Genomic DNA, 16,694 nt, shown 5'->3' with positions numbered 1-16,694 from the left:
GAAGACACCTTGTGATCTAATTTGAATGAGACATGATGTGGCCTGTGCCCTTTCAAGAAAACATTTCAAAAAGGCAAAGTCAGAATAAATGCATCTTACAGTAGGCATTTAGCACCAGTCAGAACCAATCTTAATAAGTCAGTTTGCTCAAATGATTTGAGAGGCTCACAGTCTAGGCTAGGCTTTCAAATAATATTGTTTTGTTTGTATTTTTTTTTTGTTTGTTTTTGTTTTTTGGTTTTTTTTTATTTTAATGATTATGTATGCCTTGGATTGACTCAAAATAACTGAAAATAAAGACTGAAGATTTTGATAACGAACCATCCTCTAAACATTTATTAAATGTAACGGTCATACTATATTTGCAGTTGAATGCCATTTTTTGCCTTGGTGGTAATGCAGCAAGTGTCTTCTGTAAATAATATTCCTGCCTGTGGATATAATTGTATTTATAGTCCAAGAAGTGTGTACATCAGATATTGGGGGAGACGGGTGGGGGAGGGTGGGGGGGGGGTAGAGACTCCTGCAGTTTGTTTTAGAAGAGGGGTAATTATTTTTTTATGTAGTGACTCTCTTGATCTTACATTTATGGAGGAGGGGAAAATATCAAATTATATTATTAAAATTACGTATAGTGATATTCACAACCCAGAAGTTTCAGTTTAGGGGGGGGAGGCCAGGAAGGAAGAGGTAGGTGTAGAGAAGGTTTTGGTGTCATTAAACAAAATAATCAGAAAAAAAATAAATAAATAAAAAAAAAAGGTTGATGAAATCTCAGTCTAATTTTTATAAAGTTTTTTGATACAGCCTCAAAATTGTTTTATTAAAACAATAAATAAGTAAATAAATAAATAAATGAATAGTGCATTGCGATTTGTAAAAGCTTAGCCTAGGCAATTTATTTATCATAGCGTGTTTGTCCTCATGGGTCTCCTGGTTTTTATTTTATTTTATTTTTTTTTCGTCTTGGTTTTTTTTTATTTTGACATTTTTTGGGGGGGGGCTGAAAATGGAAGGTGTGGCTAAACGCAATCATAAATCAAACATCACCCTTTGTAATCATTGCCATTTTGATTTGATTTTGTATTGTTTTACTGCTTCATGCCTCATTTTTTTCAGCTTTGGTTCTGTGTTTTGTTTTGTTTTGAAGAAGTGACCCTTTGCAATAATGTAAGGTACAGCACCATTATGACTAACGTGCTCAGATGAACAATGTATTAGAGACTTTGCAGGGACCTTAGACCCCGGTAAAGTCTAATGGGTAACTCCTCAAACCTGTATGACCTGATTATCTTGGTGTGAGCTATTTTAGTTCTAAAGCTTTAATGACACATTATATGTAGCCTAGATTGATTTTAATGGATTTGCTTTTGTTGTAATCAACTTTCAGAATGCTTCCGTATGCTAATCCCGCTTCATCTGTTTGAAATTCACTGGTTTGTTTTAAGTTTGTATTTCTAAGTTGAATCACATTAGCTGGTTAATGTGTCCTTCATGCTATGACTCGCCAGTGGGGCCTACTGAGCTACAACGGGATGAATTATATTTAGCACCTTTTGCTTTGATCAGTAACAAAAAGAAATATTAGAATTTTAGCACATTTGGTTCTGTATGTTATTCTGTTGATGAATGCAGTCAGAAGAAATTGTATGTATCTTGCAAACATCGTCATCATCTCTCTACCTCCTTGGGCTAATCAGTAAGTTACAATTGTTGCCCAAGAACGTTAAACATGAATCAAAAAGTAGAGTTGCTTTTTGAGATTTAGAGTGTAGTGGTATTTTCCGTTTGCCTTTTTTGTGGCCTTTTAAAAAAAAAAAAGTTAATTTAATACATTTCATTAAAATCACTCACTGTACAGATGAATCCGGTGTAGTCGAGCTGTCTGTCCACTCTCATAAATGTTACCTGACTGGGGGAAACGTTTTTAGATGAAAAACCAAAGATGTAAAATGTGAAATGGAGGTCACAAACTAACAATGATCTGTTCTTTTTACATGCTACTCATACTCATTTTTCCTCAGTATCACAAGGGATAGCACAAACCGTATAGAACTAATGCATTAGTGTAAATATCCCTGTTGTCAAAGACAGTGGATTATGGCATAAACCACATTTTTTGAGCCTCCTGGACAGTTTTATTTCTCACTAACCTGGCATTGGTGTTGTCTGCTCAAACCATGCATGTGTCTTCTCAGTCTAATGACTGTAGCGTTGTATTTTTCGGTTGGCTTTTGGGATCATTTTTTGTTTTCGTGTAAAATGGCAAAGGAAACGAATCTATATAACTGGAAAAATCAACCTGTCCATGGTAACACTGTTGATTACAGCTGGGTTGATCAAAAGGTTCTATTAATAACAGTAAGACGATGTTTTAATCTGTATATGCATTGAAATGTATTCAGGGAAAAAGACTGGTTATTGCATTTGTTTTCCCTGCTTCTTCTCATTCTTGTTTGAAGCTCATTTTTTTGCCCCAGTTTTTTTGGTCCGTGTCAAGTAAGGCGGGGTTCTTTTACTGTAATGCTCATTTTTGGCTCGCTCAGAGTTGAGTTAACTTAATTTTAACACCTGGGTTGCGTGGGAGGCTTGGACCTAGTACATAACTAAGCACCAGAGATAATGGAGAACAATAATCATTGAAGTAGAAAGCAGAACCGGGGAGCTTGTTCACACTTTGTGAAGCCTGACAATTACAGCTAATTACTGCAGCTTACAATCTAGATGAGAGGGTCGAATAAATGCTTGAGTAATACAGAGAATGCATACAAAATGCATTTGTTTTCTTTCTGTGTTCAATAGCATTGATTAATTTATGCCACTAGACACTGTATGTTGGAATCTTGTATTAAAAAAAAAAAGTGTTTTCACCAAAGACGTGTGTCTCGTTGTTGGTTACCTGCAGCTTAATGATATGACTGTATTATTAGTCTGGCAGTATAACGATATTTGTTGTTACATCACCTACACGTTTCTCCCAGTATATGATGGATGTCATCAGTACTTTTAGACACAGAATAACAAATATACACCCTTAAAAAAAGATGGTTACTTTACTAAATAAAATGGTTCTATATAGCGGCATTAACACACACAGAACGCTTTGCATGATTAAAGGGTTCTTTGCATCGTGAAATGGTTCTTTAGACTGATGGAGAATGTCTTGTTCACGCCTCTCTATAGAACCTTTTGTGAAAAGGGTTCTATATAGTATCAAGAGTTCTTCTGTTATGATGTCAAGTTTGTAACAGTGGAAGAACCCTTCTTTTTAAAACCATCTTCAGCATATTCTCCATCAATCTTTGCACCGTGAAGGGGTTCTTTGAGTGTTCATGGTTCTATATAGACCCATCTTTATTAAAGAACCCTCAAAGAATTTTTTAAGTGTGTATCATAGAGACCAGCAGCCAGTTGCACCAGCTGAACGTAGGTTGGATCATAAGTTGGGGTATAAAGTCCATCCTAAACCTTACGTTGAGAGTAGTTAGTCTAAAACTAGTGACGCACAATTTTGGTTGCACCACAGACACGGTACATCTTAGCTAGTAGAGCGTAAAGTGATCGTAGATAAAAACGCTGTAACACAGAATGAGAGAAGAATGAGAGAATGTGTAAATCTAGTTATAACCTAAAGCTACATTGAAACTATGTTACTTGGTTCAACCGGTTAAATACTAGTAGCTCATAGTTGAATGTAGACTGTGAGCCACTTGAACGTAGTGGCAGTTTACATTCAAACTAGGCTTCGATTGAACTTGCATTCAGCTGGTGCAACTGGCTGCAGGTCCAATAATACAGAGCTGGTTAACGTGAAAGTATGTGCTTTGAAGTCAGATGTCAGCCCATTATAGTATCATCTTGATTTGTGTTGGTAACACTGCTGAATGACCGTGTTCATAAGGCTACATGATACATAGGCCTTTCATGACAACTGTGACAAGCCTACATAAACATCTTATCAAGGCTTCTTTTGTCAGTTTTCCATGTCATTTCACCTCAGTAAGTGTTGTTAGGTTATTCCAACTGACCATTGTTGGAATAAGCCTGTATAAGGTTTATGTAGGAGTCATGTAGCCTTACGAATTCTGCATTTTAGTTCAGTTGTTTGGCCTATTTTGACTCCTTTTCTCAGTAGCCATACGAAGCCGTTTCCACCTGTTCTGAAACTCCCTAAGTTGTACTATATGTGCATTTTTTTTTCTTCAATAACATTAATGGAATATATTGGAATAATGTATGAGTTACAAAACTAGAAGTTAGCTGGATTTTTATCTTTGCAAACAAACATTTTTGTGTTTAAATGCTATTGTTTATTGCGGCAGCTGTACACAGCGTTTTTATTGATTTGTTTATTTATTTTAAATTAAGAAAGCTGCAGTTGTGCTGCCTATTTTATCTCAGCCCTGCCATCTTTGTGTGGCGGTCTGGATTGTTTTCGCAGCAGGGGGCTCTCACTACTCCCCTTTCTCTCCTCATTGCTCACTAGCAGCTCAACTCAGTCGTAAAAGAGAGCCAACAGTTTCCTAATGAATCTGATAAGAGTGACAGGGATATATATTATATTTGATCATGTTAATGAAAATGATGAAAGTGGCCACTAGAGGGCCAGCCGAAAGGGGTTAAATGTGGCATTAGTGTGTTGGTCATTTTGTCCATTTCAGCTTGTGTCAGAAAAGCTGAAATATGATAGATTGTGTATTATGTCGCTATATTTTGGCAAGCCCCTCCCCCACCCTTACTTGACCTAATATACCATCTTTGCGTTTAAAGCAACTCTCCTTTAAAAGGCTGCTGAGAATGGATATAAACTTGCTATACAGTAGCCTTCTCCCTCAGAGTACCTAACGCATCAACTTTTCTCATCTTGAAAGTGTGCAGATCCCCAGATGAGATCAAACCTTCACCATAGCTGCCTCTAAACCCCTGAACAGTAGGGGAGCTCAGGCTGGGCTTTGCCTTTCTTTTACTTTCATACACCACAAATAAGATCTCCTCTATTTACCCCTCAAAGGAGCTGATTAACATTATACCTGTGCGTTTGCTTTCTCTGGATGGTAAAATGGGGAAGTTGAGTAGGCCGGGTGTCTCTTTTTGACAAACGGAGCAAAGATAAAAGCCACTGGCACTCTTTGTTGTGAACATGAATGTAGGGTATTTTTTTTCCTTTCCCTTTTTGGCCAGTATCATAGGTGTTAAGAGCCTGCTCTGTCAAACAGATCTTGCATATACTTCAGAGGCATTTGAAACCGGAATGTCTGATGAACAGAACTCCAGGGTAACTCTGGAGAATTCATAGACTCAAAGGCAAAAGTCATGGGAGCGACCTAACTTAATTGAGCTGCTTCTTCAGCAGTTTTGTCTTGTTGGCTCGTCACCGCTGGGACCTACGTGCCAACCTGGGTAACTTAAGGCAACCAGACGATTTCAACTGTTAAGTCTTTTCTTTTGTGGTTTTGCAGCGTTTTCTCTGTGGCTTTTGGTGCAAGGCACCACCCCCACCGGTTTGAATGTCCTTGCAATAGTTTACAGATCATAGCGCTAGTCCTCAATGCATATGATGATTAAAGGCGAGCTGTCTTTTAGCAGTCCCCCACTGAAACTCACAGATGGCCCTGTTTCCTGAGTGCAGTGTTTACTTAGCCACAAGTATTAGGATGAATGAGCTTTACTTCCAAGCTTACAGTACACAACAGGGGGATTGTGCAGAAACTGGCCATGCTTACTTTTAAATTTGTCTTTTTCCCGTTTTGCGGCTGTTTTCCCAGAGCCATATTAAGCGTAAGCCTAGACTAAGAAGAACTGCCGGTCTTAATTCTCAAAGGAGACTGAAATTTAGTCCGAGATTAGGCCTAATCCCTGTCTGAGAGATCTGCGCATGATGCTATTGGTCTGCTGAAAGATATCAATATTCCAATTTCAGCAGCAGTGTATTTCTAGCTTCAGATCACTTACCAAATATGACTTGCTTGCTTAACATGTTCTGTACATCGAAGCTTGACTCACTTGGGACCAGTTTCCTAGACCCTGGTAAAGACTAAACCTAGACTAAAAAGATTTTCATGGTGAATCTGTGCAATTCAGTCCAATTTAGTCCGAGACTTTATCCATGTGTGAGGAATATACCTGAGGGGTATCCCATCGCACACCTGGAAATCAACCCTCCTACAGAGTCTTGAGCTGAAAGGTTGGAACTGCCAACTACAGTGACTGCCTAGGCTTCGGGAAGTAAAGCCTGTTAAACTTCTCTAAAATGCCTGCTAGGAAACTGAGTTCATGCCCTAGAAATGACAGCCTCAATAGGGGACACTTAAACAAACTAGGCAATAACGTCTCTTTCTTCTCCACTTCCTTTGTTCCTCTGAAGACATTCCAAGGCTAAATAAAAGATAGCAGCGCTTTTCATTTGATGTGGAGCTGCCGAGTACACAGCTGTCAACATCAAGTAGAGTATCTTTGGCTCCACGCGATGGTGGAGGCGGGATTTATTTTAAGGCGCCACTGGCGCAACATGATTGAAATCCAGAGCGGGGTTCCTCAGGGTTATAGTATGGGCCTTGTTCCGAGTGTACTCGCTTGCTTTTGCTGACGCTTCACATGTGCTACATGTTGGACGACAGACTTGTTTCCATCTACTTCAGTAGTTAAGGGTCTGCAGGCCATCTGTGTCGCCTTGAAAATGGTTTTTGGCTTGTGTAAGTTAGAGGTCGTGACAATGCATGTTGAATACGTGGCAGTAGTCCTGCCAAAGTTCCTGTGTATACGAAACTGTGAAGACATTGTACAGAGTTTGCAAAGCAACATAAGGTGCCCAGCATGCTTTTGGAGACCTACCATGCCAATGAATTTATATTCCAACCAAAATCTAAGTCACCAGATGTCTAATCAAGGTCTTATAGGGCACCTGGATGTTGTTAGAGCCAAAATTGTTAGATTGGGATCGAACGTTAACTGATCTCCAAGAGCAGATTTGGGCAGCAGTAGAATAACCTATAATTTGAAAGCTTGTGATGTAATGTTATATTCAGTTTTAGGGCCAAATGGAGCTAATTTAGCGCCCAACTGTTATCTCAAAGGGAATGACTGATGCTAATCACTAATACAGTCTTACTTTGGTGTATTGATCCACTATTTGGTTACTTAAGATGTCTTCTTATTAAATAATAGAAAATAGTCCGGAAAAAAAAAGTGTGAACGAGGTTAATGGAAGGACCTGAATATCATTTGGAGAACATCTTTGGGAATGCGTAGACATGTCTCCATCCGTTATGTGCCATAAACGTGGAAGGCAAATGCAAATCAAATCCGTAATAAATGAAATTGAGGTTTATAGCTGATGCTGTTTGATTTAGGGGCAGGATCTGTGTAAAGGCCCTCACTACATAAAGAGGGAGAAGAAATGTGTGGTGATTTAAAAAAGAATTAACAGGCTCACGGTCCTTTTCCAGCGCTCTCTCATTCCTTTTGATATGTGGAGTCTAACTGAGCACCACGTTCCTTAATGGCTGAGAATTGCTTTCAACTCTACCCTCAGATTGCGTTTGCAGCGGCGAGAGTGCTTGGCCCTGTTTTTCCCGCTGGAAAGAAAAAAAAAAGACAAGCATTTTCCCGTTCTGTGCTTGACATTTGAAGACCAGCCTTTGTATCGTATCTTCTCGGATGATCATATCCTGAGATCATATCAACCATTTTGTAGACATTCACCGCCTCTTTCTAGGCCTAGAATCGCAATGAAAGTTACCATGACCACTGAAGACCTTTCGTAGTTCTGTAGTCGGCATCTTGGCCATATTTGGAATTCCAGGTCTGAGCAGTTTTTGTCTATGGATAAAGTATGAATTCCCTTTCAAACATTCCAAACCCAATACATACTGCCATTTGTACCTTTTCCCCCTGAATGTCACTGGACCCTCTAAATTACGAGGTGATATATTAGGACATATTAGGACAAACCTAATATGAATATTACTAAAGTCCTTACAGGAAAGTCTGTTCAACAGCCATCTTGCCAGTGCTACTGGGCAATTATTTCCAGTTGTACCAGACTGGAAATAACCAAAACCAACACCAAAAGCCATTAAAATACATTTAGAAATCACTGATAAAATCTGACTAAAACAGCATAAACAGTTTGCAGCATTTGGCTAAAATAACACACAAAAAAACAGTTCTTCAGCTTGTTCTCCACAACGAAGGGGGCTGGGGGCTTTTCCCACTTGCGGCCTTAACAGCAAGCTCATTGGCTCATTTTATTGAGAGGTGGGACTTCCCCATAAACAGGTGCCATGTCAAAGTCAAAGTGAACTTTGTCATTCAGACTATACAACAAGAAGTACACAGCAGAACAAGATTGCATTTCTCCAACTCTAATGTACAAATTATACATAAATATAACAAAGGCAAATGCACATAGACATAAAACATATATATATATAGGGTAAAAAAAAGCATTAAAAAGTATTGCACATTGCATGTCATATTGCACGTCAACCATTATGAGCTTTCCCATTCATATTTCAACCAGTGAACCATATCCTCCTTATAATGCCTCTGACATTACATGCAAGCTAACACTGTGGCACTTTGAACAAGACTGGCAACCTCACCAATATACCCCAAGCAAAACAGCTAGCTTTGTCAAATATAGGTTTAGCCTACATCTTTGGCAGTTAACCTGCAATTCACAGTAGCGTTAACTTGCTTGTACCTTTATTTATATTTTTAGTGGTAAATGACCTTGTAAATAAGATGATCCAGTAACATTTGGGGGGGGGAAATGTACAGTACTGTGCAAAAGTCAGAGAGCACTTTTTTAATTTAATCTCCAGTCAAAACAGCCGTTAAGTACAAGTTCAGCCTTAGAAGTCAGTTGTATTTTTTGCTTCACACAATCCAAATAATCCCAGTGATGTTGAGGTCTGGACTCTGGGGTGGTCAGTCCATTGTTCTCAGAACACCAGCAGCTTTGTTGTTTCATATGCAAATTTTCTTTTTTGCCTGTTTCTTTTTTTCAGTAAGAGCTTTTTCACAGCCACACATCCTTTCAGGCTCAGTGCTGAGTTGTTGTCTCACAGTGGAAGGATGGACAGAAAACCTGTAAATGTTTTCAGATCTGAAGCAGGAGTGAGTTTTGATGGCCTACCAGTTTCTGGCTTTTCATCATTTTTTTAACTCCAGCACTGGAAACTCCTGTTTTTTTCCACTAGTTGTCCTCTGATTTCACCCCTTCCTTATGTAACTTGATTATCTTATGTTTGATTACCTCATAAATACCTTCTGAAAAATAGTTGTTTTGACTGGTAATTAACTAAATAAATGGTGGTCTCTGACTTTTGCACCATACCGTCCAAAGGACAAAGCAGAATTTCTTTGCTCATCACAGATTTCCAAAAAAACGCCGCTCTTTTTTTCCCCCAAAAGAAAAGCTGCTTAGATCCGAAGTTCCTAATACAGAGATCTGTGGTCCTGGCATGTAATCCATTTATGTGAAGGATATCAGACTGTCCAAAATGACCTCAGATTATAGGAATACATTGTTCTCCTCTGTTTGATGTTCTCCTTGAGACTATTCACCAGCACAGGTGTCTGCATTTCACCGTGCAGACTTAGAACTGTGTGTGCTGAAGTGCCAACTTTTGGGATGATCTCATACGCATGATGAAACTCTTTCTCTTTTTCGTGTCACAGGCTAGCTGGATCCCATTATTTTGTACTTGTTGAGTGCCTGCCGTTATTTCTGGCCCATTAGCCAACCATAAGGGACTGTTCTATGACCACAGATGTGCTTTTTTCTGCCGTCTCACCATCAGCATGGCGTTTTAGCCTCATTTTTTAAGCCTTCCCCTCAAAATTAGAGGACGGGAGGAAGAAAGGCCTGGTCGTCCCGTGCTACAGTGTCCCACAAAGCTGTAAGACAGCAAAATGGAGCCAATCCGAAGCCACAAAACATTCCGTTTTCCCCCGAGTGATCCAAATCCACGAATGGCTGGTTAATTCAACCTCCTCCAAATGTTTGTACTCACACAAATCGTCAGAAGCACCTCTTCTGGACTTAATAAGACGGCGAACGGCGGCGTAAATCTCGTCGGCCATGTGGGGAATTAATGCAGTGTTGATAACCCCATAATGGCCCTTCAGTGTGATCATGGCTATTAGAAGCAGCTTTTCGCCAGGCTGCTTAACACATACTGTATTATTGGATCATTGCAGTCGCGGGCTGGATGACACTCGTGCTATCTTTTTCATTAACGCGGCCACATAAATCCTCGTGTGCTCTTGTCAGACGCTCACAAAAGCCCTCCAAATGTCATTCCCTTCTAATGAAGCCTTTTATGTAAATACTTGCACATTTTTGTTTTGGTGCGGTCCACCTACAGTATGGTGATTGAGAGGAAAATTAAAACCGGGAAAAAAAAATAAAAGCCCGCGAGCATAAGAGAGCGTCTGCTCGAATGGAAAATGTATCAGGATAACGAATTTGGCATGTCACAGTGCCTAATGTGTCTCATTCTCCAAACAAATTACTAAACGCAGACTGTCGGTCGAATCATTAAACATTGTGTATTAATGCTAACCAAATGCGCTTCTTTGGCATACTCTTACACATCGCTCGCCACGTCAGTTTGGTTGTTAGAGGATCAAGGCCTTATACGGACTTCATAAGCAGGATGTGAAATTTTAATTGACATGTCGGGCTTACGCAAGACCATCGCCAGATCCCGTAATACCTGCATCCAGTCGATACTAATGAAAGGGACTCAAATATTTAAGCAGTAGTGAGTCATAGATGTTTGACTACATACGGCCTTTGAGTACCACTTATCACTCCATTGTAACATTTCATAAAACGAGAACAAAATGGACATGAGTGTCTTCTGTGAAGCCAATTAGAATCAGGGACAGATATCTGTAATTAGTTGTTTTGACTACCTTTTCTTAGGCTTTGTTCACACAGCAGGTAAAAGTGGCCCATATCTGGTCATTTTCTTCATGTGTGATACAGATGTGTTGTCTGTGTGGCAGTGTGAACAGCTAAAAACGTGTTAAATCGGTTAAATTTTCTATTCCAATTTGGGACCCTTTCATATGTGGTACTGAAATCCGATGTGTATCCGATCTGCGGCAAGGTGACTCAGACTGAACAGCCAGATTGGAATTCAAACAACTTTTACGTCATTCCAACTCTGCATTCGTCATAATTTCGCGCTGCTGAGACCTCAAACATTTAGGCTGATGTTTCTGTACCAAAAAATTAAGAGACTTATCCAAAACCCTCCGTGTTCGAAAAGATTTTGAAAGAAATGGCCAAATGCGGCCGTAGGAGAACGAGGCTGCAGCGTCAAAGAAAAGTCAGGACACGAACCAAAGAAGTGACCGTGGCCGAATAACGTGCCTTTTTGCGGCAAACTCGAACACATTCTGGGTGATGAGTCCAGCTGTCAGTCAATAAAGCTTCATGATGGCTCCTGTGACGCTGGTGATGATGAAACTGAAAGCTCTGGGAGCGACTGGCGTTTGTTGGCAGTTGTGATTGTTTACTTCTAGATGAGCCACGTGAAGCAATGTAAAGCGTTGTTCTTTTGCACATGTGAGTCACTTTAGGAGCTGATCTGTTCAGACAGATGTCACATATAAGTCACATTTAAAAGATGTTGTGAACAGCCAAACAAAATCAGATTTGGGCCACGTTTACCTACTGTTTGAACATAGCTTTAAACCCTGTTCCCTAAATTATCAGTATGTGTTTAAAATGGTACTTCGTACTTTCAAACCCAATTCCAGAAAGGTTGGGACAGTATGTGCAATGCTTACAAAAACAGAAAGCAGTCATTGGTAAATTCTTTTGACCTGTATTAAATTGAAAACAGTACAACACAACATGTGATGTTTTACCTTTTTGTAAATATATTCTCATTGAAAGTTGAGGCAGGAACATGTTACCACTGTTACATCACCTTTCCTTTTTACCAACACTTAATAACAGTTTGAGGGCTGAAGGCATCAGTATTGAAAGCTGATTTATCAGCAGTCTTCTGTTATACAAGTCTTCAGAAGTGCAACCATACAAGACATTAATTTTCATGTTTTGAGCTTAATTATGCACCATAATTTTAATGGAAGGCTTCTGCGCTGCAGGCAGGCCAGTCTACCACTCGCACTCTCAGATTACGCTGCCATGCTGTTGTACTGTGTAAAATGTGGCTTGGGGTTGTCATATAGAAATAAGCATGGACGACCCTGAAAAAGACGTCATCTAGAAGGCAGCATATGTTGCTCCAAAATGTGTTCAGTGTTAATAGTTTCTATATAGATGTGTAAGTTACCCACTAATATCTCACCCCACTTGACAGACACTGGCTTTAAAACTTTACACTGGTAACAATCTGATTGGTCCTGTTCTTCTTTGACCCAGATAACATCACATCCATTATTTCCATGTACAATCTAAAAGTTTGACTTGTCAGACCATAATACCTTCCTACTCTGCACCATAAACTCTTTACATGTTTTTTTTTAAATAGCAATTTTATCTAGTAAAAGCATCTTATTGCACTGCCAGATGATTTTACTTGCATATCATATCTCAAAATGAGATTGAGATAATCCCATAATGAAATAAGATGATTTCACTTGCCAAAGTATAATTTTTGCAGTGCATTACAGTAATGAGTCTCCTATCTCTCCACATCCTCCAGGGGTTTCTTAGTCCTCTCTTAATGGACTCTCCTCTTTAGCTCACCCCACAGATTTTCAGTGGGGTTTAGATTCGGATGACAAAAGCTTGATTTTGTGGTCATTAAGCCATTTTTGTGTAGATTTTCTTAAGTTTTAAATTACTGTCCTGCGAGAAGATCCAACCATGACCCAGCTTTAGCTTTTCGGCAGCCAGTCTCCTGGTACTTTATGGAATCCATGTAACACGGTTCTTCACCAAAACATTACAGATCCTCTAAGATACATAACTGTTGAGATATGGCTTTTGTCTGTGTAGCATTCTTTCTTTTTTATATATCTGTCTGTTGCCAAAAAGCTCTATTTAAGTCTCATCCGTGCAGCGAACCCAGTCAAAGTTCCAATGACATCTAGTAAACTCCAGGTGTTTACATTTGTGGTTAGATGAAAGAAAAGTCTGTATCTGGCACAACTTCCAAAGAATTTGCATGGCGTCTGGTAGTACAGGCCAACATGCTACAGTCTTCACCAAACCTCCATTTGTGAGCCTTGGAGAAACATTTTTCTCTTTAACATCTTCCACACTTGGTGTAGGGGCAAGATGTCTGCTTCCAAAAAGGTTCACCACAGCTCGGGCTGTTTTAAACTTCTTATTTATTGTCTTAACAGGGGCTATTCAGTGGCCATTTTCAGGTGTGCAGCTATTTTTATTAATAGTCATTGCATGATTTATAAATGTCAACACACTTCATTTAATTTGTGCATTCTGAAATCTTAACCAAGTTTCCAGAACACTCAGGTGGACTTTAAAGTAGTGAAATCCACAGGTGTTTCTGTCCATCCTTCCACTGTTAGAAGATGACTTAGTGCTATGGGTCTGGAAGGATGTGTAGCTGTCAAGACGCCCTCATTGACAAAAGGAAATAGACAAAAAGAAGGGAATTTGAAAATCAAAGAAGCTGCTGGTGTTCTCAAAACACTGGACTGACCACCCCAGAGTCCAGACCTCAACATCACTGTGTCTGGGATTACTTGAATCATGAGAAGCAGAAAATACAACTTCTACGACTGAACTTGGTATGGAAAAAATATCCTTTTTTTTAAAAAAACGGAAATGCAGGATGGACACACTAAATGTTATGCAATGCTATACTATGTATATACATACATTATATATGTTTTTTGTGTATATTCTTTACCAGTGGACCAGGCGTGATTTATTTATACATACATACATCCATGTGGCTTGTTTTTCTGATGCACAGACAGCAGAACAAACTCAATTCCATCATGAAAGTCAGTCAGCTTTTTCTAAACAAAGCTGGCAAGGATGCTTTTTGCTGTCAGTGAACTTTCATGTGTCGTCCTTATGGCAGGAAGTTGGTGATGATGTTGCTAAGGAGACGTGTGTGTGTGCGTATTGGAGCCGGAGAGACCTTGACAGCGCGCTCAACACTTCAGAACGGCGCTTCCCCTTACAGCTGCTGCTCTCTCTCTCTCTCTCTGTCTCTCTTTCTGTCTCTCGCTCTCTTGCCACCTCACTCTGTGTCATTATTTCACCTTGGAATTTGCGAAGGACAGTCGGGCGGTCACGTGGCCTATCAGTCACTCATCATTTTCTATCTGCAGCAGGTAATTTGGAGGGAGGCTTTCACCATGAACCTATCCATGCAAGGAAAGATGAGATTCTCTCTCTCTCTCTCTCTCTCTCTTCTCTCTCTCTCTCTCTCTCTCTCTCTCTCTCTCTCTCTCTCTCTCCTTCTTTAGCATCTGGCGCTCTGATTGCCAGCGGAGAGCAAGGAAAAGCCCGGAGGAGCTGCCGTTCTTCCACAGCTTTTGACAGACAACATTTTTGTGTCTTGACATACTGTAGCATATGACTGCCATCTTCATACATCGCCGGGCTCATAAACCAGGTTGTATTTTGACACCGTGTTCCTGATGATTGACTCCACATTGCTGTAAGTGCAGCACAACCGTTAGATTATGTAAAAAAAAATGTTAATTTGCGGGTTGTGTACTTTTCTTTACACTCATATCATTGCCGTAATAGGAAAACTGTCTCCAAAATGGCAAAATTAAAGGGAGAAATGTTCTTAACATAATAGCCAAGAGTACCTGAACACCCAACTCTAGCCGAATCCATTTACAACTGGTTGAGTTATGCGTAATAAAAGCTTCTACGTGCACTCCTGCGAGCACTCCTGTTTATTTTTATGCCAGCGTCCACCGAGAGAGGCACAATTAGGCATTTTGCTTTGTTTATGAGCCACATCTGGGGCTGTAATCAGGGAAATGCTGCAGTCTAATACGGCTCCTGGGTACCCGGCCCACCAAGCTGATGTGTTTAAAGGAGCTCCGTTCTCTCCTATTAGAAGAATTTAGAGGTAAAGTGCTATAGTGAAATGCGTCAATGCAGCTTTGTCCCTATATATATGTTCAGCATTACAGAAGTGATAGCTCAGCCAAAAACCATGTTCTCCTTACTGCAAATGTAGCAGATCAGCCAAGAAACATTTGGTATCTGAAGTTCTCTGAAGTAATGGTGAGAAGGAATGCACCAATTAGCATTGTGCAACTTGCTAAATCATGTAGTTCATTCAAACCAGGTGTAAATGTTGCATATCTAAGAAACTTGCACAACAACTGCAGCTTTCTTCATACCTAACAACACAAACGCTTTTATAAATGTTGATTTATGGCATCCAGTAGCGCTGCGACTCAGAACTAACGTGAACTCAGCAGCTAATGTTGCATCAATAAGCACATCTGTACTGCTAAGAAAGGCTCAGTCACAGCAGGTAGAGCAGAGCAACTGCTCACAAAAAATACTGAAGAGCGTTCACACAGATGAGCAGATAGGTAATCAGAACTGAACTGACAAAATCACGACAGCTGGGGCTAGCTTAGCTTAGATATCAGACATCACTCTGTCTGCGTATGGGTGGAGCAGCTTAGTGCGGCTTTCCGGCACGTAGCATAGAAGCGACACACTTCGGCCCAATCCTGTTTCTTATTTTTAGGCCTACTCTTTGTTCTCGAGTGTCGCCCCGCCGCTTAGAGTTCCAAGGGTTAGTGGTTGAAACCTTCCCTACGAAATGGGACAAATGAAAAAGAACATTACTTCATTAACAGGCTACTAGCGCTGCTCTGTAGGCGACTCTGCCAGTCTGCAGTGAAAGCAGAGGAGGGTGAAGTTCAACAACCTCACTGTTGGTCTGTTTAGGCACTTAGGGAATCATTTGCCTTAAAAAAGGGGGGATAAGACAGTTATTTGTTATTGCCCACCCCTAATTCTTGGTGATATGAAGCTGAAGTCAGCTATTCGCCAGCTTCTTGTTTGAATTTTCTTGTTCCAAATTTAGCTAGCTAGCTACTGAGACATCAGCATACTACTCATGATTTTCTTTGCTTGTAATGAATAAAAAGACAATGATACATTGAAACAACATTAAACTGAGATAATACAATGGTTATCGTAATTTTTAACACAGAAAATCCTGACAATTGTGAGTTTCTTTGTTCTCTTGTTCAGCCATCTTGGCAGTTTTTCCTTTTTTCTCATAACACTCTGTTTGGATTGTGCCTCTGAAAAACGTCTGTTTGGAGGGTCATGTAGCCTTAACACTTCACCAAACCCCTCTATCTCAACAAAAATCGGGACACCCTACCCCTAAAATGGAGGGGTAGGGATAAGTAGTGGGGGCAAGGGGTGAAATGGGATTGGGCCTTCATTTTAAAAGCACAGATTTACATGTTTGGTGTCAAAATAATGCGGTGATTGGACAAATCTGTGAGCTCTGGCAAATTTTGCGAGGATTGGTTCAATTTGAGTGAGTTTGTGCGATTGCAGGACTTCTGCAGGGTCTGAAAGGCTTATTTTAACAAGCGTCAGTTGTCAAAAAGGCTACATTTGTCCATTTTGATGTCATTTTACCAGTTTTACGACAACGGACACTTGCTGGAATCAACCTTTGTACATGCAAAAATTAATGCGTAAGTTTGGGCACCCCAAATGACACCTT

The sequence above is a fragment of the Colossoma macropomum genome, unplaced genomic scaffold (genome assembly GCF_904425465.1).
Source record: "Colossoma macropomum unplaced genomic scaffold, Colossoma_macropomum, whole genome shotgun sequence".
Lineage (NCBI taxonomy): Eukaryota > Metazoa > Chordata > Actinopteri > Characiformes > Serrasalmidae > Colossoma > Colossoma macropomum.
Note: the sequence above shows the minus strand (reverse complement) of the source record.